Below are 14,094 nucleotides of genomic sequence, written 5' to 3'. Positions count from 1 at the left end.
ATTGCTTCTCAGTTGTAATATCCATATTTACAAGGGGTCTGGTGAGTCATTAATTGAAAAATTGAAATAAAACTTTTTATTATAATTAGGAGTTAATTCTGGATCTGGTAATATCTTGAATACTACACTACCCAACATATATTTTCTACCACATTTTGTTTTTAAAGCGGGTTTTCAATTTCCATGCATCATTAATTTGCTAAGAAAAACTGTACGTCTGCTAAACGACTGGTAATCCCTTTGAAGTGAATTGTGTACTGGTGATAAATGTTAGGAATATAAATTTTCCTTTGTGCAAAAATCTAATCACGGACGGTTGGCTTATTTCATTAGCTTCAATGATTATTTTATGACTTGAATCGAATAGCCATCCAAAATGAACTATTTTGTTATACAATATACAATCAAAAACAAACTAATGTGATCAAATTTTACCTAGATTGACCCAGAAATCTCTATTATCTCTTCATAATAAGCTCCTCTCGAGCTAAACTTTTTTGATGTTATCGTTGTTAACAGAGGTGGAAGGACGACTCGCATGAGTATAGTTTTCAACGACTTCTCGATCTTCGCTAAAGGCTTTGTGCCACTTAAACACTTGAGTTCGCGATAAATAGACTTTACATGACGCTTCTACAACTTTTTTAACGATTCCGTAGCCGTTATCTTATTGTAGATACAAACTCAATGTTCATTTTTTTCCATAGTCAACATCGCCAGACAAACTTTTTGCTTCGTAAACAAACACCTGACAAACATTCACTAATTGAGATATGGTGCTCAAACTTCACACGAACCTGAAAACATTTATGCCAAAATTTAGTATTTGCAGCATATTTAGAAAAAAAAACGTGCATAAAAAGGTCCTTCTGAGATTTGAAGTATATTTCGACACAACATATTCGTCATCAAAAATTTCAAAATAGCGGATACAAATTTTTGGATATGATGATAGTTGTAGAGTATCTTAATAATATCTTCTTTGTGGTTGACTGTAGGGTGGTGCTTATTATATTTATTCATATGTATAACTCAAGAAATTTGTTATCTTCCTTTTTAACCAGGGGGAGATAAAAATAGAATTATCGCATAATTGCACTTCTTCCCACGTTACCTAAGATCTTAGAAAGATTGGTCAAAAAGAGGCTTTATCATGTCTGTTTAAATATAAAATACTCACTACCCATCAATTTGGGTTTTTAAATAACGAATGCATAATTGATGCTATATTTTCCCTCCTAAATAATGTCTACTTTAGCTTAAACAGCCATCACTCCACTGCAACAAATTTTGTGATTTTTCAAAGCTTTTGATTGTTCCAGGCGAACACCTGTCGCATGGTTAAAGTCATACCTTACCAATAGAAGTCAGCTTGTAAGGGTTGATATAACGATATCTTCTTGCAAGCCAATAGAATGTGAAATGCCCTAAGGCTCAGGACTAGGCCCCATTTTGTTTCTTCTGTTTATAAACGACATCGCCTACCTAGATATCAGTGGTAAAATATGTCTATTTACAAACGACACTTGGTTCTTTTGGAGCAGCCTTGATCTCACGGCACTTCTTATGACCATATCTAGTGACCTAATCACCCTTAAATCATGGTGCGATTCTAATCTTCCCTCTCTAAATCTGTTTTATTACATAAAAATACATTCGTCCTTCAATCTATAAAATTTTTAGGGCTTGTTGTGGAGAATTCCTTGAAATGGGAGTTACATATTGCCGTCTTATCTAAAATATTAAACTCCTCCTGCTTTGCGCTGAGATCAGTTTCCAAAGAACTGAACTAATTTTGAATCGCATATCCGATATGTCCTTCCCTTCTGGGGTACGTGTGGTGTGACTCAATTTGAGTGAATCTTCAAACAATTAAAGATAGATATTTACTTGAACTAAACAGCTGGGCTCACTGCAGGGACTTCTTTAAAAGATTAACGTGGAGCACGACCTTTTCATACCTTTTCCACGTTCAGAATTAAGTGCTCAATATTTTACAAAGCCAAAAAATGCACAATCATCTTTTCCCGCTTTTCGCAATAATTTGAGGGCATATTTACTGGAAAGTGCATACTACTCCGTAAACCACTTCTATTCTAAGAATAATATTTAATTCTGGGCATGCTTATATATATGGGTATGTTTATATATATACTTATTATTATCTATTACTATTACCTATAACTTTGTTACTCATTGTGGTTTTCTTCTGTATATTGAAAATTTATTTTATTCTCTCTCTATATCTTAAAATCCAAGCTTAATACTTCATTTCTCCATAACAAAAAATATTTTTGATAGTGGTTGATTGATAGTTCCTTAAATATTAAAATAAATCGTGGGATGTTGCTATCTTTCATTTTTCACATTGTTACTTACTTTACTGCTCAAGCTATGAAATATTCCATTAAAGAATTTATGATATTCTCCTAAAGATAATTGCAGATGTTGTCAATTTCTCCGTATTCTTATATCTAATTTCTATAGGTTTTCCACGAAGATTCATTCATTTTTTAATTTTAAGTTATTGATTTTAATTTTTTATTTTTAAAAAGCAAATTGTGATAGCGCCTAAATTTAGTATCTTTACTTCCGATACCTTTATCAGATTCATATTATGTCCTCAAGAGATTCTGAAGGTAAACTTGTAGAGAAGTTTGAGATCAAAGAAGTTATTGATTCATCACATATATAACATAAGTTTGTTAATAATTCCCTATCGTCCTTCTATATATTTTCATTGAAGCGTTGTTTACGCCTGGGATCACTTCGTTACCGACGTGTGCAATTAAAATTTCCCAGGATTATAATCATGATTAAATCTGTAATAGGTATTCTATCATATTTTGAAGTTGATCACAGATGCTCTTGTTTTGGATTATTGTTTTCTGGCGCAGCAATATCAAATTTAATTGTTAAAATTTCAATGGTTAATATACATTCCATAGACGAAAACACAAATTATTGAACTGAGAAGGTAACAATTGAATTCATGAGAAAATCTCCCATAGAGTTTGGAAACAATTTATGAATGATGGTGAAAAGTTACAATGAAAAAATGAAAAGAAAAACTACCTAAGAAATAAGGGATTCTTCTCTGATTGTTTGAAAATAATAGTGCTTAATCAGTAGCGACAGTGGGTTGATAGAGACAGCGTGGTTAGATTGGAGGGGCAGCCATGTTCAAACCAAACTACGTCAGAAAATGAATCATTCTCTAATTTTTTTCTGTTTTAAAATTTTTGTAAAGTTTTTGATTAAGTATTTGAGAACATAAATTACAATTTTATGAGCGTTATTATCAGAACAACGAATGCTGAATTAGTCAACTTTGAGTTAAAAATGACGACCACTCTCATATGGCCACACTTGGTGCATTCCATTAAGTATACGTTTACGACGACCCTTGTCATGAGGTGGATCGAAGTGAGCGTTTAACGACAAGCCACCATGAGAATCTATCTCTTTATTTGATGCGGTATGGAATATCATAAGCATTTTCGTGACGCACCAATAAATATCTTATTATCATCGCAATTAATATATATTTTGATTTCACTGTTAATCAGTTTAGCACTCCACTAGAAAATTCAATAATCTACAAATAACAAGATAAACTCTAAAAGCTTTCGCTTTATTTTTTCTGTTTTGCCATTCGTTAATATTTATCTCCACACTCAAAACGCCTCGTAAGCCATTCTACATGGGTTCACGATTATAACGCTCTGGGCTAAGTGGAACAGGAAAGATCGTGGTCGTGAACGTGATTGTCGTGGGTGCTTGGTGGAATGCACCCACTGTCTCTTTCAAGCCACTGTACCAGTAGCGTAACAAAAAGAAAAATATTTGGAAGCGCAACAAACGAAAAGATGAGAAACAATTATAGAATATTGATGAATATATCTAGTATCTATATCATACCAACAAGCAAGAATTTGAGAAAGAAAGACGGAGGTGAGAAATTATGAGAACTGAGATGTAGAAAGGAGACCTGAGAGACAGAACGAGTACGAAACTCGGTTAGAAAATACAATTACCGGAAAAGTTATACAGTGCTTTTCAGATAAAAGTATCCACCTTTAATAACTTTTGTAATACTGGTATTTAGAAAAAATCCAAAAACACGTCAATTTATGTTGGAAGGGGCAAGCATTATGGCTTATTTAAACTTACTGGAAAAGCCACCCCCTCACCCCTAGCAGCATCCCCTTTATTTTTTTAAATTACTTTTCATATTTTTTATGTAAAATTTGGATACTCCTCTTTGAGCTGATTTCAAAAATGTATAATACTTGTAGGTTAAAGTGGTTAGTTTATGAGATAAACAATTTTTCTTTTAAGAGCACAAATTTTACTTATTATTTACTTTCACCTTATTTGCCTGTACTAAAATGGGTTGTACAACAGTTCAAACTCTTTAATCTTTTTAACTGTGCTATTTATTCTACTTAAAAAATCCAAACAACAAAAAACTCTACTTTTTATTAAAGTTTGACATTGTCAACTAGAATTTGTAGTCACTATTGATAGTGTAATTTGATACATTATTTATTTTGTTTCTCTGAAATGGTTTACTCTTTGCAAGAAAGAATTGAAATTGTAGGTTTATACTACCAAAATAATAATTGTGCAAGAGCTGCTGCTAGAATATTTAACGAATTACATGACGGAAGACATGCAACTCATAAGTATGTAATTCAACTGAGGGAGAAATTTACCACAACAGGGTCTGTTTGCAATAAAGTGCATAAGTGAGAGGGACTCGTAAATAACGAAGCAATCCAAGTGGCAATTTTAGGGCAAGTCAGCTTAGAGGCTCAACAACCCCAATCGTTGTCGACAATAAGTAGAGCGATCGGTGTTTCATCTTCTACAGTTTTCCGAGTTCTACATAAATTCAAGTACCACCCATACAAAGTTAAGTTGGTGCACGAGTTGAATGAAGATGATTTGGATCGTCGTCTAGAGTTTTGCGAATCAATGACGCAAATTATCAATAACAATCCACAATTGTTAAACAATATTTGCTTTTCTGATGAATGCTGCTCATGGTCATTAAATGGCTTATTAAGTAGGCATAATTGTAGATATTGGGCTGAAAGTGATCCACATATTATGCGTGAATTCCATACACAACATCCCCAAAAGTTAAACGTTTGGTGTGGTATCCTAGGTGACCACATTGTCGGACCTTTCTTCATCAACGGAAATTTAAATGGTGAATCATATCTTGAGTTACTCAGGGAACGGGTTGACCCACGTATTACAACAATAATAGAAAATGATGATAACCTTTCCGAAGATTTACTGGTATTTCAACAAGACGGAGCTCCCCCACACTATGCTATGCCTGTCCGACAATTTTTAAACGAAACATTCCCCGCTCGTTGGATAGGTAGAAGGGGGCAGGTGATGGAGTGGCCACCTAGGTCACCGGATTTAACACCCCTAGACTTCTTTTTATGGGGGTATTTAAAAACAAATGTTTATGCTACCCAACCAGAATCTCTGGATGATTTACGAGAGAGGATAGAAAATGAATGTCGACAATTAAATCCAGCCGTATTAAGCAATGTCAGAGAGGCATTTCAAAATAGATTATACCATTGTATGGAAGTGAATGGTACTCATTTTGAACACTTATTGTAACTTCATAATAAATAGCACAGTTAAAAAGATTAAAGAGTTTGAACTGTTGTACAACCCATTTTAGTATAGGCAAATAAGGTGAAAGTAAATAATAAGTAAAATTTGTGCTCTTAAAAGAAAAATTGTTTATCTCATAAACTAACCACTTTAACCTACAAGTATTATACATTTTTGAAATCAGCTCAAAGAGGAGTATTCAAATTTTACATAAAAAATATGAAAAGTAATTTAAAAAAATAAAGGGGATGCTGCTAGGGGTGAGGGGGTGGCTTTTCCAGTAAGTTTAAGTAAGTTTAAATAAGACATAATGCTTGCCCCTTCCACCATAAATTGACGTGTTTTTGGATTTTTTCTAAATACCAGTATTACAAAAGTTATTAAAGGTGGATACTTTTATCTGAAAAGCACTGTATATTATCAGTGAGAAATGTTAGTGAGGTTTTATCAAGAATTCATTTGTATCCGTGTAAATTTTCTAATAAAAAAGGTGAGGATGGGGTAGAAGAGGCACAAAAATCATGTTAAATTACAGGACAAAGTAATTATGAATAAACCATTTTTAGTACATTCAAGACAGTGATAGTTTTATTTTGTAAGGGCTATCGTACTATTGGATTCCTTAGAGTGTTATTACTCATCTCCAAGAAATTATGAACCAATTATAATAATAAATCATTCCAATACATTAACAGAAATCATACTAATATGGTTTGAAATACAAGGATTTAATGCAAAAACTAGAGTTTTTTTTTCAAATCAAAGAGTGAATCATGGATTGAATGAATCAATCCAAATTACTATCTCAACAAAATAACATTGAAACATACACAGGTTTGTATTCTAGGTTCCTAGGTTCCAATGCATGTTACGGAAACGTCAAGTATGATCTACAGATTAATGAGTAAATAAATCATACATCTATCTCTTCAAAGAAATATACATTTATAGATAGATTTCTGAACATTGAGTCTACTGATCTAACAAATAAGACTACTGAATACGGATATTTCAGTCTTATTCCTACTCCAGCAGTAGTATTTCCAGGCATCTTGGAAATCAAAGTCAGCGGAAATAACGTCATATGTCATGCTCGCCATTTTGTATGTGCTGTTATGTATATGATCGCACCTATCATGTATTATCTGTCGTGTCATCTTGGATGTCATCTGTCAACTGTTATGTATGCTGAGTTGCTCATGATCCATCCATTGTGTATCATCTGTCGTGTCCGTCAACTTAAATGTAAACTCTCGTGTGTGCTGTGTTGTCTATGACCGCTTCCATCATATGTACACACAGTACGTAGCGATCTGAAGTTTTTAAGTGACACATATTTCTTTGCGGAAGTAACCGAAAAGGCATAAGGGTATTTTTTGTTAATTATATGGGTTAGAAAAGATAATATAATGTTTGATTAAATAGGTATTTGAACGTTTTTATACGGTATATTCGTACAGAATTGATCGAAAAAGCGTATCCTCTTATAAACGTTACACAGAATGTTCATAATGCCGTTAAAGCATTGTTATTTAGTTAAAGTGGAAGGACTCAAAGAGACTTACCAACGTTGTGCCATTAGGTATACCAGGTCTAATAGTCGCTTGAGAGTTCGAAGCAATTTCAGAGCAAATTCTGAAGCGGAAGTGAATGGAAAGGCATCTAAGATAACCTACCGTCGTAAGCGTCATATACAGCTATCAAGAGTAAAGATGATTCATTCATCACATTGGGGTCAAAAAGATGCGTGAGGGTTCGATGCATATGTAAGGTGTAGTCGTCGTGTGACAGTTTGACGTGGACCAACTTGACTGTGTTAGTGGAGTCTTTTACTAAAGTGACCACACATTGGCGATAAGAAAAATTCTTTCCGGATCGTGCCAACGTTAAAATATCTAGATTGAGAAATTGCGTGGTGTGCATTTGCCGTGATGACTTGTTGTTTTTTAAATTTTGAATTTAATGCGGAAAAAGAAGTCCATGAGTAGATATCAAAGACACTCTCTTTTTAGTTCGACTACTTCAACCCGACAGTTCATGTTAACTTGTGTAAGTTCCCATGGGGATACCACGGGGATACCACGGTATTCCTGTTTTTTTTGCTGAGAATTTAGGGGATTTCAGAGAATTTCCGATGATAATGCACTTGCCCCGCATGAAGCCATTATCAATAATAATTGACTTCACATGTTTAAACGACATAAGGGCATTGTTCGTAGGGTAAACAGCAATAGGATGCATGTGTAATATAGTACACGGGTTGAAGACGTTCAATGTAAAAAATGACATATATCTTCGATTTTTATTTCTTCGAATACATTGAAAGACGGTCCGAGGCAAAAAGTCGTTAACATGTTGTGATTGGTTGGATTTCAGTGAGATGAACATATACGCAACATATACAGAGTGATGAAGATTTCCAATGCCTAAAATGTCAAAAGAGACATCAATCTCTGGTGGTGGAAGGAGTATATAGTCACGTGATTGCCAAAAAGTCAAAAAGGATACACGAGCTACAGTCATGGTCGATGTAAAATCGTAACCTAAGCGAATAATCGGCCCCTCAAAAGTGCATGTTATCTTGGATTTTCATCCTAGAAACGGTACACATGCGGTTTAGGGTCAAAGTTGTCAAATAGAGAAAATGGAATAGAACAAATTGGATTTTTTCTTATTATAAAAACGAATTGCATATTATTATTATTTTTTTATTCTTATTTCAATAGAAAACATTTGTTAATAAACATTTAAGCGATAGCGCGATTAAGAATGGAGTTTCTAGTCAGATTATCTCGTTTTTGAAAATAAATGAAGTTCATGGGAACTAAGTTAATTTTCGTTCTCCTGGGAAATTGTGGAATATCTCTTTATCTTGTAATCAATGAGTCCTCATAACAACTAAGTAAGTACTGTTGTCTTAAAACAGGTATGTACCACATTGGCGCACAAAATAAGTTGTGTCTTGAGTAAACTCATATGATTTTTCAGTTTATTTTCTCACGTTAAGTAATACTTCATTTGATTCTTTCAAATCTATTCAAGTCTTCATTATATGTTTTCCAAAAAAAAAACATACGTAAACCTACGGATACCTCCTTTGATTTAGGGCTCATAACTTTGTTTTAATTTATTTATCAATTCATTCATTAAATATGAACTTTGTTGCGGTCAAAAGATTTTCATTGAAACAGTCACAGGACGACCTGGGCGCTGGTCATCTTCAGTGCTCTCTCAGCTCTCACTAAAGCGCTTACACTACTCAAAAACACGCGCACGAGATAGAGAATTGTTGCCATCTGCCTCTTGCAACAATTTAGAGTACTCAGTCGGAGTTTTTTTCAATTTAAAGAGAAATTTGAGATTGACACGTCACACATGGTTTTCGCCACGAGAAAAAAATACGTTTATTTCAAACAGCTACTGCACTAATACTACAACGCAACGTCTCATTGTTCACACCTAAAAAAGACCAGTGCGGATCCAAGTGAAAAAGTTGGAAATATAGAAAATTCAAGAGAAAGCAATGGTAAATTGAGATGCATGAAAGTAATTAAAATTGGGAGGGGAGCTGCATTTACAATACTTTATAAGACTTCCTATGCCGAAGATAACTTCAGTGAGCTACAAATAAAAATACTTAGACTATATAAACTGTGGTAACTTTGGTTTAGAGAGATTGTAGAAGAATAAAATTAGAATTTCTGATTGAAATTGTTTATTGGAACCTACTAAGGAAAAATCATATTCCTATCTGCAATGAGGAATATGTACAATTTTTTGTATACATGAAAAAGCGTACAAGAATTAGAATGAGATGTGAGTTTTATTAATTTTTCTTTTTTATAACATTATCTCATTAAAGTTTTATAAAAGATGTAATAGGAACACCTAACGAGATTCTTTTCTATCAAAGTTTATTAAAAGTTACCTCCAATAATCATTTAGACAAGCCGGTTTTACGTAAACATAACAAAACTTACCTCTATTTCTAATTTGTATACAACTTTTTTATGAATTGTAGTGTATTTTTTTAAAATTTATATATCAGGGCTAGGATTTTCTTAAAATTATAATCTTACACAGTTTAATAAGTTGAGTAATGCTTAGTTTTTATGGAAAAGTGTCACTTGAATAAGGACTTAATTTTTTCCTTTATTTAGGGTATAGCTTAAATATTTCAATCAAATATTAAACCATACTAAGGAATGCATTATCACTTAGAGTTATAATGTGAAAAGGTGTTGAATAAATATTTTTCATACTTATACCCTACTGAACATTTACTAATTTGACTTGTATCACTTTTCTACCAACGGATCGATATATGTTTTTCATATAGGTTTTCATGTTAAAATATATTTATTCAAATGAGTACATTGCTGCAGTCAAAAAATCATGATTATGAAAAATATACTTATCATTGAAGTGAATTTTTTTCGCTAAATGTATTTATTCAAATGCGCAATTAAATACATTGTTGCAGTCTCATGATTCTAAATATGCGATTTTTCCATATAAATATTCATGTAAAACGATTGAATAAGTATATGAATTCATTAACTGAAAAAAAGGTTGGTATAAATTGAAGAAAACTAGATTTTTTTGTGTCAATATAATTTTTAGTAGTTATAGTAGTAGTAGTAGAAAACTATAATTTTGATGTTGAGTTTGATCGAATTTCGGAAAAGTATTAAACAGCTGCCAGAAAAGAAAGACAATGCTTGACGTGAACCTATTCAACCTTTCTTGTCGAATTGGTGTCCAGCAAGAATGTTTATCACTCTATCATAAGCAGATAAACCTACGAAAATCTCTTTCCGCACTCACGATAGTTTTTGTTTATTGATATTGTTAGATGATGATTCGTTTCTAAGAAATAAATCACAGCATTATGTTGAATAGATGGAATTGAACGATAGTTATTTATGATACAAGTTCATGGAGTACGTCATGTACTAGTATCATACAATATTTTATCCACGACCATATTAAAAGATACTTTTGTTGAATACAGAATTATGAACATATATTTGGCATAAAATTCTACATCATAAGTTACTTGATCTAACAATCTAACATGAGAACTGATTTTTATTACTTGAAATAATATATATAGTAAAATTTGGGCAATTAGTTATATCATTAATTATTAGATTTGGTAATTTCTTTTCTTTCATTGTAACCTCGAAACTCTCAAAAATTTGGATGTTATAGCTTCTATTTCTTAGGTTGAAAGCTTCCCAGTATCAAGAGAATCGACAAGTATCAACTTGGGGTTTGACTCTTTCACTGCAGAATTTTTTTGGTTGTCTCTTTTCTATTCTTGAGAAAATTTCCTGAATCGACGGGTAGAGAAGCAGAAAATCGCCTGAAAAAGTGACCTCTGTAGTCCTTGGGGTTGGGTAAATTTAAATATTGTGTCAACAGGTTGTTTGGTACAATAATTCTTGCGATATGTCAATAAAAAACGTTCATTATTTACTTCTGAAGGTCGCAAGACATATGTAAATATCTAGGAAACTAGGTTTATGGCTTATTGTCGTTTTATAAAAGTAATAAGTTTATGGAATTTGCTTATATCAATGTTTAAGTTTACATTTATGGTAGTTCACAATATTAAATTTTGGGACAATTACGTTAATAATTTTCATTGACATTGGCTTGATTTTTGACTGAAATATACGAAAATAAAATTTTCCGTGTAATATTTGTTTTTTTTTTTTTTCGGTGTTACACCAATCCAAAACATCTCCATATGACTATATATTTTTCTGGAGTTTTGAGTTACAATGCAAACAATTTCAGGCGTGTAATCATATTCTTCTTCCATGTTTATTTAGCTTAACAATCGGTATTTTATCAATCAAACTTTGAAAAATATCTTGCAAAATGACGATGACGTTTCATACTTCTTAATGACAGTACAAAATTATTACAATTACAGAAGTTTTGGCCGAACACAAAAGACAAGGTAACTTGATATCTAAGGTAAATTGATAAATATACAAATAAAAAAGAGTGTAGTGATGATTATCCCATTTAAATAGCATTTTTCTTCTTCACACAATTTCATAAAGATGATGTTCATCAAATTCTACAATCGTTGTCTAATTTCTTATCGTATTACCTATTTGTGATCTCTAAATTGTCAATCTTACTATGTAGGTATAGGAATTTGGTTGACATTGTTAAAAATTATGATGTAAATACCAAAAGTAATTTACCTAGATTAGAATTACTGTTTGCAATGTATGAATGTAGTGATAGGTTAAGTTATTCTTTACGAGAGTACATTTATTTTTATAAATATATTATTAATAAATAATTAATTAATAAAATCAATATTTATTTTTTACTTACTTAGAAGATAATGTAATAAAATTTTTACTATCTGGACGTCCTGATGAGAAATTCACTTCTTAAAATTATATCTGCTTATGATCGACGGAATAATAACACAATATAAACTAAACATTGAGTTTTCACGAAAAGTGAAACGACAGATTTTACAAAACAAAACAAAAGAACTATTATCACTAATAGAAAGAAAAATAATATAAATACTATAATGTCCTCAAGGAATCATCCGTTTTTCTAGAGACATTACTCCCTAGAACTTTGTAGCTATACATTTTTGACCGTAATCCAACAAAATGGGTGTCCATTGTCCTCATCTTTCTCCATACTCAAAAGTGTTTCATTTATTCGAGATATTATTAGTAGGATGTATCGATTTCATTAATATTTGTAGCAAATATCTGTTTATATGTCGTCACGAATATGTATTTCGTAAATAAAATTATCAGTATCGGTGTACATTAGCTTACAATTTTCAACTTCTAGGAAGGGAAGCATTAAGTTGTAATAAAAAGCATACACGACGGTTATGCAAATGGAAATAACAGTTCCCACGTATAACGATTTATTGAAAATGAGTTCGAATTATTTCAATTCGATCACAATTGAGGAAAGATAATTATTTGAAACTATTCTATAGTGATAACGTGGACTAGTGATACAATTTCTAGCATCATAACCGCCCTTATGTGAAGGGACCAATTTACAAATTGTTTCCATATGTATTCCATACATTTCCCGAACACCGCATTATTTATTAGTGTCCTCAGATCTTTCGCAAAGTCACTGGTAGTTACAGTCCTTAGTCGATTGTTCAGTTCGAAGCAGGGTTTTAACCATGCAGATTTCTTGAATTGCAAATCATTTATCAACATTAAACTATGTTCTAATCAAGTTTAACTTATACCTTACCAAAGCTGACACTATTTTTGAAAACATATGTTAAAAGAAGAATATCGCTATATTTTCCAAGTCTTTTTACATGTGAATATTTTGAAAGATTTTTATCATATTCATAATTATCATCAGTTTCGTTCGCATTAATCGACATCGATCGATTTCAATCAACAAAGGTGGATAACAATCGACAACAATAAACATCATCAATTCACATCCATTAGACTTTAAAAGACATCAATATACAGCAATAAACTTCAACCGACCAAAATCTACAACAATAGACACCAATTGACAATCGACATCAAACGACTTCAATGTATATTAATCGACTTCAATAGATATTAATTGACCACAACAAACATTAACCGACTTTGATGGACATCAATTCACAACAATAGACATCAATCGATATCACATGACAATCGACATCAATGGATGTCAGTCGACGTCAATCGACGACAATAGACATTTCGAAATCAATTGATTGGTATTGAACATCTTCATTACCCTGTCCAATAGGTTATGTATGCAGTCTAGTGCCGTTTATCCCACGAACAATATCTTTATAGCGTCACTGTTGATGGCTAGGTAACTTTTATGAGGGTTCGATATAATTTTCAATCGATAGACACCGTTGAATATATCAGATAGGCAACTATGCTATTTCCACTTAATAGAGTAATTGACTAGACAGCAGACTTATAAAGCAAGCACCATGCGATTGGGGAGAGATTTGAGAATAATGGAATATTGAGAAATATCGAAGTTTGAAGTTCTAAAAATATTCAAATGATAAATAAATGTACCCTTTGGGGGTATTCAGAGATTCACTGTAAAGACTGTAAATATGTAAACTCAGAAAACTCAGACACAGAAGGGAAAAATTAGATTGTTCCAATAACTGTTTTTAGTGACGTAGGTATGTGATCAGGAAATGTTCAGCAATATAGTTGAACTTTAAATGGAACGGATCATACATTTTTTAAAATAAATAGTCACCATATTTCTTTAGATTACTTTGCATCAATTGGAAAACGCAGTGCATAATTCAATTGACGAAAGTATCCACATTAAAACTAAAATCTCTTCTATTTTATTCAAGACAGTAGATTTCAACAATGATTAGGTCGTATACAGAAAGAAAGCTGGAAACTTATAAGCTCTTACCGGCGCTTGACAGCGCTGGTTCGT

The 14,094-nt window shown here is 32.3% G+C and overlaps 1 protein-coding gene across 3 annotated transcripts in view; it reads right to left on the bottom strand.

Annotated features, from left to right (window-relative positions):
- LOC130448864 (FMRFamide receptor-like) overlaps window positions 1-14,094 on the bottom strand; it is a 416,668-nt gene that overhangs the window by 321,522 nt on the left and 81,052 nt on the right. The window lies entirely within an intron of this gene.

Source organism: Diorhabda sublineata, chromosome 9 (genome assembly GCF_026230105.1).
Source record: "Diorhabda sublineata isolate icDioSubl1.1 chromosome 9, icDioSubl1.1, whole genome shotgun sequence".
NCBI lineage: Eukaryota > Metazoa > Arthropoda > Insecta > Coleoptera > Chrysomelidae > Diorhabda > Diorhabda sublineata.
This window is presented reverse-complemented; position numbering and strand designations above follow the sequence as displayed.